We start from the raw sequence: 15,109 nt of genomic DNA on the forward strand, positions 1-15,109 counted from the left end.
GCGTTTGAGAATTGGAAAATATATTCAGATTTGGCAGCCATGAAACTTTTTATCTTTCTATTACATTGTCTGACAGGTGTTCAGTAAGACAGGCTTTTCACACAGCAAAGTTAATGTTTAACTAGATGGGAGGTACGGTGACTAATTTGCAAGTCAAAACCAGTTACTTCGGCTTTCTAAAAAAAGTACTTACTGCAGTTCTCCTGTCCTGCTGTCTGAATAAGAAGTTTTTGCTGGATGGAATAACGAAGTGAGGTTGAGGATTATAGAAGATTGCTGGTCATCTAAGAGAAGTGTACAATCGTTAGGAGGTGAGACTGCACTACATGAAGCAATGGATATGACCTGCATCTAACCCACTGGTAAGAGAATGCTGAGAATAAAAAGACAGCTGTCAAAGAAAGAAATGCAGATTTGAATGTTAAATAAATGGCTGCATTCCATCATTTTATTCCCTTTTTATCTCATGATTCTTTTTATCTTATGGTTCTGCTGATTGGCTTGTTATAAGAAAGGAAAGGTAAGGCCCATGATTATTCATTTAACAGATTACGAGGTTCAAACTGGTCCACATTTATACCCTTTTAGTGTGGTGTATATGTAACAACTCAATTGTAGTGTCAGGACAAACTAAACGTTTAAGAAATTGTCAAGACCTTGTACAAATGTACACTTAAGACTCTCCTAGCATGTGGAAATTAATGTGGAAAGGCACTATTTAAAATAAAGTTGATTATTATTATTCTGACACAAGCTCCTGCGATCTCTGATTTTTCAGATCAGTTAGCAATTCAATGAGGATTTTTGATACATGTATTTTAATGCCATAACAGAAGGTACTTTGAAGTCTTTGCAATACAGATACCAGCTGTTGGTGATATAAACGGGTTAGCGTTGTCACTCCCAGAGAGAAGGAAGCTTAACAGCTGACACATTTAGTCCCTATTGAAATGAAGTACAATGCCTTCCAGAACCTTGCTCAAAGGCCTTTGAGCTAGCATGTAAGACTAAATCTTTGGATGGTCAAAACCATTTATTTTGTTTGGTGTAGATGCTGTACAGTTTTAACCTGTGCGATATTGTTTTCTGCTTTAGAATTGGCAGTTCTGATGCTAAACCTTGAAAATATCTTATTCCCACTGCGTATAGCAGTAAATATCCCTTAAGCGACATTACTGTTAACTGTAGAATTTTGTAAAACAGTAGCTCGTTTCATGCTTATATATGTTTTCAAGTGTCCTGTCATTTTTAAGATAGAATCAAAACAAAAAACAAACGATTAACAGAACCTGACAAATAAAGGAAATATAATTAGCTTCTTTAAAATTGTTTAGTTTGATTTAGCTTGTATGCAAATGATGACACTTACAGTGCACTCAAAGACATAATTTTTTATGTAATTATAATAGGCTTATGTGATGAGTACTAATGTATGAACATAAATTGAGTGAAACCCTGACCTAAAGTGTTGTATTCCATTGTGTTAAAGTTCTAATCCTATCCATAAAACAATAAAAACGATAAGCAAGGAACGCTTATAGATAGTTTGTCAGGAAATATGTTCAAGTAATATGGTAAGTTTTGCTGGGTTTAATGCAACTTTGTAATAAACTCCAGTTAGCAATTAACTACCTGTCTGGGCTTATACCTTTCACCTTTTCCCTGCTGGAAATGATTTCCTAATAAGGAACTTCGACTCTGCCTGAGGCCTTATTCCTACACAGAGATGTGACTTTATACTTGACGAAGGGTTTGACTGCAAACGTCTAAGTAAAAGAGTATTAGCAGATGGCTCAGGTTTGCCAGAAGGAAACGGGCTTATAGACTACCAGAGGCTGGGGGTGGGGTATATCAAGAGCTTCAGAACAATTTCCAGCCTGGCTTTCAATTTTAACTTTTTAAAACCACCCACTGGGGTGCAACAGGCAGCCTTCAAAGAAAACAGACAGGAACCTGATCAAGTCCTTTGCTGGATTTATTCTCATCAGGGTGTTATCAGCAAGGTTCACCCACACAGCTGGCATTCCAGTGCCATGCATTTCTATTCCAGCTCCAGCAACCTGTTGATTTGTATCTCACAAACAAATAAGCCAGAACAAAATTAAGCATCGCTGACCCACGGTTCTCAAGTATAGGTCGTTCTCAAGGACTGGTCAGCAGCTTTGTGGAGTGGTGTGGGGTGAACCACTTGGAACTGAATGTTACAAAGACAAAGGAACTGGTGGTGGATTTCAGGAGGAAAAAGGTCAAACCTACTCCTGTCTACATCCATGGGAGTGGCGTGGAGATGGTGGACTCGTACAAGTACCTAGGAGTGCACATCGACGATAGACTGGAATGGTCTAAGAACATCGAGGCCATCTATAAGAAAGGACAGAGCCGACTTTACTTCTTGAGGAGGCTCAGGTCCTTCAATGTGTGTAGTAAGATGCTACACATGTTTTATCAGTCGGTGGTAGCGAGTGCCATTTTCTACGCAGTGGTGTGCTGGCGCTCTGGGATTAGAGCAGTAGATTCCAAAAGGCTGAACAAGCTCATCAGGAGAGCAAGCTCTGTCATTGGGTCTGACCTGGACCCCTTGGAGGTAGTGGCTGAGAGGAGAATGATGTCCAAACTAGAGGCCATCATGGACAACTTCTCCCATCCCCTCTATGACACGCTTGCAGGAATGAAGAGCACGTTCAGCAATAGACTGATTCATCCACGGTGTGACAGGGAGCGCTACAGGAGGTCATTCTTGCCGTCTGCCATAAGACTGTACAACGCATCCACCTTGCGTCTTGGCAGAGGCAACAGCGACAGTGACCTGTTTCTGGACTAAACGCATATACACATCTACTGCTACATCTGTTCTCTTTCTTTTTCTTTTTCTTTTTCCCGTTTACAACCACTTTTGTGCAATATATGCCAGGGACCTGTGCAATACATTTATATTTATATTTATATCTATGGTTACATCTATATTTATATTCATACGTGTGATACGATTTTCTGTGTACTGTTCTGTTCTAGTTTGTTCTTGTGTGTCCGGACTGTGAGTAACTCTTGTATTGTATTGTATGTATTGTACTATTATTATATAATTCGTTACACTGTGGCTGTGTTGTGTGTGTTAAGCTGCTGTTGCACTGCAATTTCCCTCACGGGATCAATAAAGTATCTATCTATCTAGACTTTTGGGCCTTTGCCTGCCATTAAATTTACCTGTTGCATGGTCCCTGTGCCAGATGAGTAAATATCAGTTAATGGCAGAATTACTGCCTTCTTGAAGCTGATTTTTCCACACCTGTTTAGTTACTGCAGTCAACTAATCAATGGAGTATTGCAAATGTGTCTGCTTCTGAGTAACACATTCTCATTCTTCTGCTAATGTTGTAGTGGAGGTTGGGGAAAAAAAGCTCAGTCACTTTTATCCTTCATAACATAGCAGAATAAGATCCTTGCATTGATAAACTAGTAATCAAACGAACAAGGCAGGCCCAACTATTATTAGGTTCCTCTCTTTGCATTTGCTCCATATTAGGTTTAAGATCACTTTATGGGCCATATTCAATTTCTTGTATTAGGAATTTGTCTTTTTTTCACATACCCCAACTTGCTCTCCATGAGAGCCACTGCCCTACCCATGATTTACACTTGTAATGCTGTTGTTGATTGTGTAAAGTGGTAAAGAAAACCCTGAATGGCTTAAAATATTAATTCTATACCGTCTTTAAGAGTTTCATAAGCAATTTAGTTTGTCATTCTGATGATGTATAACTGACAACACTTGATTAATTTAATTTTGAAAACTGTCAGTGTGTGATATACTGCACAAATCTCTTGCATAGCATTATTAAACAAAAAGGGAAATTATACTGAAAAGTAGGGCATTGGAATCCAAAGAAAGACTTCAGAATTTCAGTTCACTGTGTTAATGAATAATAAATAATACATCTCGAATACTGTATGCTATTGACTTTATTTTCATGCCTCCCAAATTATATTTCTTCTTTATATAGGTATCTCTTGAAGCAAATACATGCTTATTGTTTTACTGTAGTTCTGCTGCTAAGCAATGATAATCAGTGTGGAGGACAGAGAACATGCTTCTAAATCACCAGAGAATAAATGAGCTTCAAATCGCTGGATGATTTAATTGACCTTCACTAGTTAAAAAGTGATGTCTGTTTCACAGCATCTTTTAAGTTTAAATAAAAAGATAAAATGTACTGTATTTGAAGTTCTTCAGCATTTTTAGAAGATTGTCGAGATTTTTTTTTTCAAGATCTATCAAATGGTATGCTTTTGTTAATTCTTTCTGCATGAGCTCAGCAGGTCTCTTAATTATCACTTACAAAAAATACAAAGCATTGTTAGCAGGCTTAGCAATTGGCAAGGGACTAAAAGAATAATGCTCAGTTTACCTAAGCTTTTTCACTTCACTTTGTTATGATCAATAGCACAGTTAACGACCTCTAAAACCCTAACAATGGTCTTGATAAACAATATGCATCTGCAGCACTCCATCTTGCATGGGTAAAAAGCAATCACAGTGGCAGTTGTAGACAATTACTTTGTAGACAAATGAGGGTGTTTCTGTTTACACTGGCTTATTCACTAGCTTTGTTTGTCCATCTGTATGTAAGTAACACATATTGCATACTGAGAATGGAGGTAGGTAGGTCCCTTTTCAGACCATAAAGGCCCATGGGGGAATGGGGGTCAAGGGCCTCCATTTTTCTCAACCATCCGACACTGGGAGTGGAGGTGATGTGGTCAGTATCACGCTCCGGGCGGCCTTTTACCCCCGGAAGGATTAAACCCCGGTACAGGCTGAGTGGACCTGGGAGCTGCCTAGGAGGAATTAGAGCAAGCTACATCACTTGCCCCTACCTGGGGTTGAGCGCAGGACCTTCCAGTCAGGAGCTAGATCCCCTTGCTGTCTGAGCTACCACGGCTCCATACTGAGAATGTGGCTAGCCTTTATTAGTTTAACTTTATTTTTCTCTAGTGATGTTCACTGGATTAAGAAATGTTTTAATCGAAGAAACAGTTACAAGGCCTTTATTCCAATGTGACATAGATGCTGTAGGGAGTTATGTTAGGAATTTCATAGTTTTATATAATGTCTAACTGCAGTCGCAGGCAATGACTGAGACACTGATTTATTAATAGTCATAGCTCTGAATTTCTTTGGCTGTGATTCTGTATGTATGCCTGACATTAATCATGTACTAGCTCAATTAGAGACTGATAAGCTAGACAAAAGCAATGCATCTGTTTTTTGAACAGCTTCAAGAAAAATTGCAATTCTGGGGGGAGGTTTGGAAGGAACACTGGGAGTGGGGTCTCTAGTGGTTTGTTGTCTTCATATCATAATATAGTACCCCTGCATAGAGATGTTGACTGTATTGCAGTTGTGGGACGGAGCAACATTCTACTACTGTCCATTCTAGGAGACAGAGTTTAAACTTTATATGTTGTTCTTGGTACACCGGATATGTAAAAAAAAAGGCAGGGTCATTGTTGACATAATAACAAAGAGAGAAACACGAAGCTCAAAGGTAAATTTGAATAAGGCCCAACTTTTATCCCACTTATATAAGGTAAGAATACTGAATGCTGCAGTTTCCGTGGGAGGTTTTCCTTTATACAGTATATCTCTTTTACAGCATTTTTCAGTCGTGTTAGTTTCAACAGTGTTTCTGGTTCAGATTTGCCTCTAAGTCTCCTGGGTTTTAATGGCTTATAAAATTGTGTAAATCTGCATTTTAAAGCCCTGGTTATTTAACTTTCATAGACTCCTTCAAACTGCTGTGTCCCAAAGCACTCTACGTAGTAAAATGCAACAACGTGTACAGTAGTTGCTTATAACTAAAATTCATTGTGCAATAAACACAACACATACATATGAAACTACTTGCTAAAGTGCACAAAAATACAAAACAAAAAATACAAAAGAAAAATCAAAAAAGAAAACCATTTCCCCCAACATTAAAGACCCCCCAATATTACTAAAACTGTGTTGGGGGGGTCTTAAAAACAAATTTCTTTGTCATATCATGATTGTAGGCAGTTTTATGAATATATCATGTTTATATGTAATATAAGCTCCTGATGCTGCTACAAACACAAATAATTTTCCTTTCTTAGGATGACCCACCATCTTCCCTGTCAATGGATCCTTACTTGTATCAGTGGGTCTCCTGTAACCTTTGATGAGTGCAGTAACCTGCTTTTGGGCCTAAACAATGGCCATTCCTGAAAAATCCTGATTAGATTTCTGGACAACAGTTTTCCATGTGAAACTCTCTTTGCCAGTTGTAGATGATGTTCCAGGGAGATCGTGTCTCTGAGCTCAATGAAAAGCCAATGTGTACAATTCACATTTCTGTTGACATAAATATGGGATCAATTCAGATTGTGCTTCATGGTACAATGCAATGTTTTACTCTCTCGTGAAATTACCCAAATTAGTCCAAAAATGACCTTACTGCTGCCATTTCAATATGTAATCTTCCAAACATGAGAACTTTCCCTCAATATAGTTATAGAATCACTCAGTTTCTCAGTGATTTTCACTTTCTCAAGACATTCATACCTTAAGAAGTTGTCTTCATTACCTAACATCTTTTGGGAAATGAGAATTTGATAAGAATGCAGATGTGGGCTCTTCTTTGTGGGGAAAGATGGTTGCAGGGTTAAATGAGTGTGTGAAAACTAATCTTCATGCTCTGGAATTATCTTCCAGTCTTCTCTGATTTGAAGTTGTTCGTGCACCTCGCCATCATTATTTGAGTCTGGAAAATGGAAAAGCTATTGCTATGAAATTATGCTTTTGATGTTTCTGCAATTGAATTATGATTAACATTGTCTGTAGCAGATGCAGTGAATAACCCTTTTCTTAATGTCAATGGACACACTATGTCCTCTTCTAGTAATTTTATGACCACTACATCTACATATTATACCACAATTTCTTATTCTCTGTCATCTGGAATTACTTGTAATGTAGTTGTCTTTGTAAACAACAACATTCCCATGTGAACTGGGAGCAAAGTTGCACAATTTTTTAAATGTCTATATTGCTGGTTCTTCTTCATAACCTACGAAACTGTTATAATGAAGCAGCTGTATCATAGGCATGTTTATTTGAGATATATCAAATATGAACTGAAATTGTATATCTGTACTAAGTTCTGGTTTATTCTTCAACACATTCTGCATTGAGGGAGCTAAAAATTTAGGCTTCTGATCAAACGTATTCCTTCATATGATATTAGCTGTTTTTACGAGGAGAACAGCTTCAATGTACTCAGAAGCAAGTGAGAGACCTTTGTTTGTAGTGAATCTTCAATGGTAGATGTTTTTTTGTAAGCTGTTTGTAACTGGATGTTATTGAACATGAATCAATTGGTTTGCTAATATTTTATCTCTAATATTTTAGAGAGTTGGATTGTATTGGAGAGTGTGCACCTGTTACCGTCAGTTGTGTAGTGTGACATCCCCAGCGACTCACTTATAGCGCTCCTCATAGCCCCTACGACTCTTCACGACTCGCTACGATAATATCAAACAGGTTTGATTTTCTCATAACCAGTCCTAAGTCTTAGGGGTGGGCTCTTGTGTCTGTGACAGTCATAGCCAATGAGCACTCAAGCAGAAGTCCGATGCATACAATACGGCTACAAAGAAAGAAGGAAAGCAAGTGTTTTGGAGTGGGCAAGTGGAGGAGAGGCTCGTCAAACTTTGGAGCCAGCACAGATGTCTGTTAAATGTTTTGTGTTTCTCATTTCCTGTTTGTTGTTTGTTTACTTTTGTGCGGTGCTCCTCCTCCTTTCAGAACCACTGAAATTAAGTCTCCTGTGCTGTCCCGTATTGCCATTTTGAGTTATTTATGTAATAAGATAACTGGAGCCACCTTGGCATTCAATAACACCAAAACATTATTTACGATGTGGCATAAATTGGAAAAGCGGGTACTGTATGTTCAAAAGCATAGAAATTGACACTTTAATTACCCAAATCAGACAGCTTTGTCACATTCTGCTGCAAAGACAGGTATTCCTGATAATTATTTGTGGTCGACTTTAATTTTCATGCTGCTTTCTAAAAAAATACAGCAGTTTTTCATGCTTGTATTACCATTTAAACAATTCCTGTAATTAAAGGTACAATAGTGCATTAATATACAGTATTTCATAGATATAGTTTAAAATACCAGTATCTGGGGGATAGGCCTTTTATTTTATAAATTAGATTTTAAAATACCAAAATCTTAATCCTATTGCAAAATTAAATAATAAAGTAAAAGCAATCTAATTGAAATAATTCACCACTATATTTCTACATTCTGAATTTTGTTTTAGATTAAAAAAAGCTTCCCCTGTAAACTAGAATTTTATTTTTTGCTAGTCAACATTGACTAAGAAAGGAAATTGGGTTTCTAATATTTTCATTATATTCTGAAGTAAAAGTGAAAAAGAGCAATTTCATACATTTCTGACATTAAGTTTATCAAACCACAGCAATGCATCCTTAAAAACTAAATGTGATGTTGGGGTAGTTGTTTCTACAACAAGGTAAGAAAGAGAAAAAAGGAATACGACTGAACAAACTGTTAACTGTTCCAGTGGCCTGGTTCATAGGTTGCTTTTATATTTCTAGGCATTTCTTTTCTAACATCTCCTTAATAAATTGAATTTATAAAAAAAAAACTAACGTTTCTACTTTACAAAAAAATAAATTATAGGGAACACAAAATATTTGAGTCCTATAATACTTCCCAGATGATGTTCTTTATATATGGGATACTGTCTTCAAATTATAATATTGAGAACAATTTACAGTAGTAGTAGTGGTGCATTGGCTGGCATCACAGTAGGCACGGCAGGGGATCACTGCCGTTCCACAACTCCATAATAACTTTCACTTTAGTCTGTATGCAGATCCCCCCCCCTCCTTTTTTTCTTTACCTTATTGTGGTTAAAGCAGGAAATTACTAGATAAGAAGCAGGCTACACCTGCAATTACTAGGCAGATATTATCCAATTACATTTTAGGGGGTGGGGAGAGGGAAGACCAGGTGGTGTCCTGTGTGCTAACCTTTACCTCCAGTCAGTCTGAAACCTGACCTGATGAGCAGACTGTTATTTAGCACTCCACAAAGGAATTATTCATGGGGGAGCCTCTATGTTTACCTATTATAACTTGCCCACTTGGATGGCTTTATTTCAAAAATGGGGTTACTAAAATCCGCTGTAGCCTATCCTGGAGCAGGTATTGAGGAGCACATAAGAAGTTTGCAGGCATGATAAAATGAGTCATCTTCCACAAAGAATCTCTGAGCTGCCTGTCTGCCTGAGGGAGGAAGGCATTAGCTTTCTCAGGCAAGCTGCAGCCTGCAGTGAGAGGCAGTGTGAGCCAGCGCTCATCGTCTGTGTGCTCACAACCAGTCCCTGAGGAGGCTGTTCTTCGCAAACAGCAAGGTAAGGGCCTGCGTTTTTCATTATTTTAACTGCCAGAATCCCTCCCTTTTTCTCTTGGGAGTGCTGAGAAAACAAAGCCGAGATTTATTAACCAAAGGCTGGGTAGCAGCACAGAAGGCGAATGCAGTAAGCTCAGGTGAAAATGAAGAGGAGAGCACACAAGGCAAGCTTACTCGAAAAGATGCCTCACAAGGTGCAACTTTTTTCTTTTTAATCCCTTCTTTCTTCTTCCCTCCTTCCTCTTTCACTCTTTCCCTTCCCTTGAAATAATTTTCTCTGCATCCAGGTGAGATAGAAGAAGCTGATGTCTTTTGTTTTACTCCCTGTGAAAGAAAATGTAGATACCTCAAATAATTTACCGTTTGTGAAACACTCGGTAAGGTTTTGGCATGGTCTTTGAGCTTCTGTATTTTTTTGTGTATGTTGAAATGTCAGTGTGTCTTTGAATGCTGTTCAGGTGAAATGCAGTATTATCAAACCTCACTAAGCATATTGTGCCTGTCATTTATCTGTAAATACACATTATTTTGTTTCTATTGAATTGTTTGCATTTTGAAGCCCGGGAGAATTGCTCTTTAAAGAAATTAAGATTGACAGTCAAGATGATGCATATCCTTAGCAGGCACTGGTTTTAGCAACTTGAAGAGCCACCAGCTGTGAGTTTATTTCCAACAGAATTTGTAGGGTTGTAAACTTATCTTGGGAAATTGAAAGGAGGAAAACAGTACAGGATTACCATCTGAAATTATTAAATAGTCTTTTTCATAGAACTTTATTTAATTCTTTGTAGTCAGCTAAGACTTTCTTTATTTGTTTAAAAATGGTATTGTTCTTTTTTCATAACTTTTAAAAGTTGCTTCCAGCATTGAAACGTAGTACCTATACCTGGCCAATCAAGTCATTTCACTCAGTTTTGAAAGTGCCAATGAGAAGCACACGTCATAAATACATAAAATTGAGTCAGCTCTGTCAGTCTCCTCCCCCCCCCAAAAAAAAAAAACCTGACACACCTGTATGGTGTATCACTCCTTCTAGCTAAACGTATCAAGAAAAAGAGGTCTTATGACATTCCACTTTGGTACCTTTAGGGTAATATAAACACCCTTTATGTTAAAAAGTATCACTCTGCAACTCACAACTGGCAGCCCACTGAAGCTAAGCAGGTGTGAGCCTGGTCAGTACCTGGATGGGAGACCTCCTGGGAAAAACTAAAGTTGCTGCTGTAAGAGGTGTTAGTGGGGCCAGCAGGGGGCGCTCACCCTGCGGTCCATGTGGATCCTAACACCCCAGTATAGTGAAGGAGACACTACACTGTAAAAAGGCGCCGTCCTTCGGATGAGACGTAAAACTGAGGTCCTGACTCTCTGTGGTCATTAAAAATCCCGGGGCGTTTCTCAAAAACAGGAACGGTGTAACCCTGGTGTCCTGGCCAAATTACCCATTGGCCCTTAACACTCATGGCCTCCTAATAATCCCCATCTATGAATTGGCTTCATTACTCTGCTCTCCTCCTCACTGATAGCTGATGTGTGGTGAGTGTTCGGCGCGCTATGGCTGGCGGATGCTGCATATTGGTGATGGTGGAGGGGAGTCCCCATTATCTGTAAAGCGCTTTGAGTGGAGTGTCCAGAAAAGCGCTACATACTCTAAGTGTAAAAGATTATTATAATTATTATTATTAAAAGCTGTGAGCTAGTTTACATAAAAGTTTCTGTTTTATGGCCATTGAACAAAGAGTACCATTAGCCAACCTCTCATAATTGGAACAAGCTGAATTCAGTTAAATTTATTAACTGTGATGCTTTCTGGTGTTGCATGTATAAGTGATAATGACATAGAGAGAACTCATGTGCAAGAGAAAGTGTACTACCACCATTTAAGTTGTATATCACCTTTCACAATTATTTAACTTATTATTATGGCCAGTTTAAGCTCCAGAATACATAATTAGTGATTCTTCAGTAGGCTTCAAAAAGTTTTTCCTTTAAGAGGATATAAATGATTGCCCCCCCCCCCTACACACACTCCTTTTTATAACACCCTAGACCAAACAAAACCACTTAATTTGAGCTCCACTACATTGGCCAATTCAAGCTAAATATATCAAGAAAAAAGAATCTTTGAAGTGTTAATGCTTCACTGTTCTTCTGTATTTATATGAATACTCCTTATGATAAAGGCTCAAAGTTTTAGAACTCTTTTTTTCCAGAGACACTTTTGTTGAGTGTATGAGGAGTCAGTTTAGATTGCTTTTTTAAACAAATGGTGTCAACATTTGTTTTGTCAAGCTAAAATACAGAGCAGAGAGAACTAGAATTGAAACTTTAAGACAAACAAACGAGTTGATGTGTCTTCACAGAGTTTATCACCTGTAGGTTCTAGTTTCAGAGTATTAATGAAACCCAGCCTTCACATATCAGAACAAGCTTATTACCATTGAACATGGCCTCCTACGTTCACAGCTGCACTTCAAGAGAGCTGGACAGAATCACAGAAGTGCTATTAAGTGAAATTATATACCAAAGCATTGTGCAGATGTGAGGAAAAATAAGGCTTTGCAATAGTGACAACCATGCAAACCCAGGATAAACAGCTTACTCAGACTATGTGCCATGTTAAGCAAAACAGTTCTATTCAAAGCTGAAAAATTAGAGCACAGGACCTATATTGAACCTGTTCTATGAAACATCTCTTTCCTTTCAACACAAACCCATTATAAATGTAAAGCAAGTTTGTATTTCATGGTTAGGTGTTCCAGTAGCTGTCCAACTTAAAATTACAGATGTTTAAGTGAGGCTCCAATGTGATTTTACAATATAAATACTAATAACATTGTAAGTTTGTTAAACTGTATATAAAAGTCTATGCATATAAGTTGGTATTGCTATTTTCCTGGCTGATCAGTTTAAGGCATAGCTTGATCTAGGCAGTGTCTGGATGGTACCTTCTATTTTTAAAGTACTGTATATGTTCTCAAAAGAGGTACTTAATCAGCTGTTATGTCTATATATTGTTATATATTGTTACTCAACATTTACAAAACAGAGCAGCTTTATAACAGATTTCTTTGTAAAAGACCTGATAATCAAATGAGATGCTTGACCATATTCATAAAGCATTTGCCTTCAGACCACAATGTTTTCCTAATTCGAAAGCAATAGAATGCAGTTAGTATCCAAAACATGTTGCAACAATACATGTTGCATGTCTGCTACAAGTTGCTTGTGAATTTCCTTTTGATTTTGTAGTTTGTTTTGCTCGTTATTTCATCTACAGAAAAGCATGGCCTGAAATGTATGAAAGCTTCAGTGTTTTTATTATGGCACACCTAATTTGCCTTCCCTGGCAGATAGCTTTTAGAACAGCTACCTGTGCCAGAACAGGCAGTAAGCATTGACAAACAAGAATTAAAGTAGAAGCAGAGGCTGAGGCACCAACAGTGAAGAAAAACTGAGCCATCAATTTTCACATTTGGGTAGATTACGACCTTTGTTCTATCAACAGACCCTGGTCTTAACAAATAACTTAATCTCCTTGAGTAGATAAGCATATTGACTTAACGAATACCCCAAGAGAATTCATGGGGAATTCAATTTGACATCAGCATCCCTACATTCCAGCATCCAACCTCTCAAACTTAAATTGAATGATTGCTGATAATTTCTTGATGAATGAATACCCTTTTGTCAAATGTTTGTGACTTTGACTAAATATGTAAATCTTTTTTAAATATAACTTTTGTAATAAAGCCAAGATATTATCAAGGGGGATAGAGTGGGAAACAATATATTTAATCCCTACCTTCCATTTGTTCATTTGTTATAAACATGGGTTATTGGTATAGAGTCAGTTCATTTTCAAATTGAATAAATGTACATTCAATTAATTGTCAATCCATTTACAAATTAGATAAAAGAACAATGAGAATGGCACATTTGCAGACGTACATATTAGCGCCCTCCATTTGCAACATTATTCATTATTTTGCTGCGTACCAATAATAAATTAATTAATGTATTAAATGTTATTAAGTATAGAATACTTCATTGAAAAAAAATCACTGTGAACACTCAGCAGAACATGTGGTGGTTAAGATTTCAAAAGACCTGAAAAGAAAGTGAAGTACATTTTTAAAAGTCTTTAAAAACATAGTTATATTTAAAGATATCAAGGGACTAATAATAGTGATTCATGTGATTTCAAAAATATGAATAAATACACATATCTCTGTAAGGTCCCTCAGTAGGGTGATGGATTTCAAGCAAAGATTTTACCATGTAGACGAAGGGACTTGCAGAACAAATTTAGGGCTTAAGCTTTAGAAAGGCACAATCAAGAGACATTGAATATTTCTTTTGAGAACATATTCAGTACATTAAGAATTGGAAGGTTCCTGATAAAGGATACCATGGTCGGTCTCAAGTTTGAAAAAGCTGCTGAGTTTTAATGGCTGAGATGGTAGAAAATGTGTCCATGAGCCAATAATCCCCACATTACACTGCAAAGCTGCCCTGTATGGCAAAATGGTAAACCCATCTTGCATCAAGATTGCTAAAGCATTTGTGATACTACAAAACTGTGGAAAAATGGCCTGGTGGCCAGATGAGACAAAATTTGAACTTTTTGATCTAAATGTTAAGTGTTATGTCTGGTACAAACCCAACATAGCATTCACCAGTGTTCACCAGTCAACACTATCCATACTGTCAAGCATAGTAGTGGAAACATCATGTTATCCTCTTTCACTCATAAAAGTGTTCGGTCTAAGCATTTACATTTTGACTAAAAATATTCTCTAGAAGGGGGTAAATGTCCAGTACATGTAACTTACAATCATTTATTCTCACTTCTTAGAACTAATAAAGATTTTGGAAATTAGGCAAGGGTTTCATAGCTCAAAGTAGTGTCATATGTTTTGCAAACAAGGCTAACTGCGTCAATAATTTAAGCCTCTGAGAGAACATTTGGCTCGTTCTACTGTTGCTACAATATTACTGTCGTAGCTACCAAGAAGAGAGAGATTGTTAATGGGATTGAAGCCTGCATTTTCTTTAATTAACCTGAGTGCTGGCAGAGCTTGATTGCATTTAATTGTGCATTTTATTATCTATTTTAAATATGTCATATAGCAATGATGTATAGCTAGAGTGTTTGGACTAGCAAGAAGATTCCAGGATGTACAAACTATTCAATTAATTTGAGCATATCTAGTACATCAGACAAGGAGTGATTTAATGCACTACTACTGCACAGTGACTTCTACATGTCATCCACGTAGGTGCAGCACCAGATCGTTATTATTGTTTCTTTTCACAGCCTTTGTGACTTCTGAAAATAGTAGCACAGATCATAATGAATCAAAATTGTCACGACTGTAGTCCTTCCCCCTTAAGGGCGCTCCGGCCCTTTCACTTCTGACTCGATTTTGTGCACCTGTCCCCTGTTCCCAGTCCACCTTAAAAGCCAGGCGCTGACGTTAATCTGGGCTCTGCATCTGATCTCTGTATCATGCGAGTCCGGGACTCACCCCGGACTCACCCCCCTGGACACCTGCGCACTTTGAACACGGACCCCCCCCCGTATTCATTCCCGATTCCTGCATGGCTTTTCTCCTCAGTGTTTCCTCACTACCCCGGATT

At 37.7% G+C, this 15,109-nt stretch overlaps 1 protein-coding gene across 2 annotated transcripts in view; it reads left to right on the forward strand.

Moving 5' to 3' along the window:
• The first annotated feature begins 203 nt into the window (after positions 1-203).
• Positions 204-15,109, forward strand: part of LOC102692005 (serine/threonine-protein kinase PAK 6) — a 47,040-nt gene continuing 32,134 nt past the window's right edge. The window contains exon 1 of one of the 2 annotated variants that reach the window (XM_015350809.2): positions 204-362. The gene's annotated coding sequence lies outside the window, so the exon portion shown is untranslated. Of the gene's footprint in view, positions 363-9,110; positions 9,471-15,109 lie in introns of those variants that run through there. The other variant, XM_015350808.2, reaches the window with a different exon arrangement.

The sequence above is a fragment of the Lepisosteus oculatus genome, chromosome 8 (genome assembly GCF_040954835.1).
Source record: "Lepisosteus oculatus isolate fLepOcu1 chromosome 8, fLepOcu1.hap2, whole genome shotgun sequence".
Classification (NCBI taxonomy): domain Eukaryota; kingdom Metazoa; phylum Chordata; class Actinopteri; order Semionotiformes; family Lepisosteidae; genus Lepisosteus; species Lepisosteus oculatus.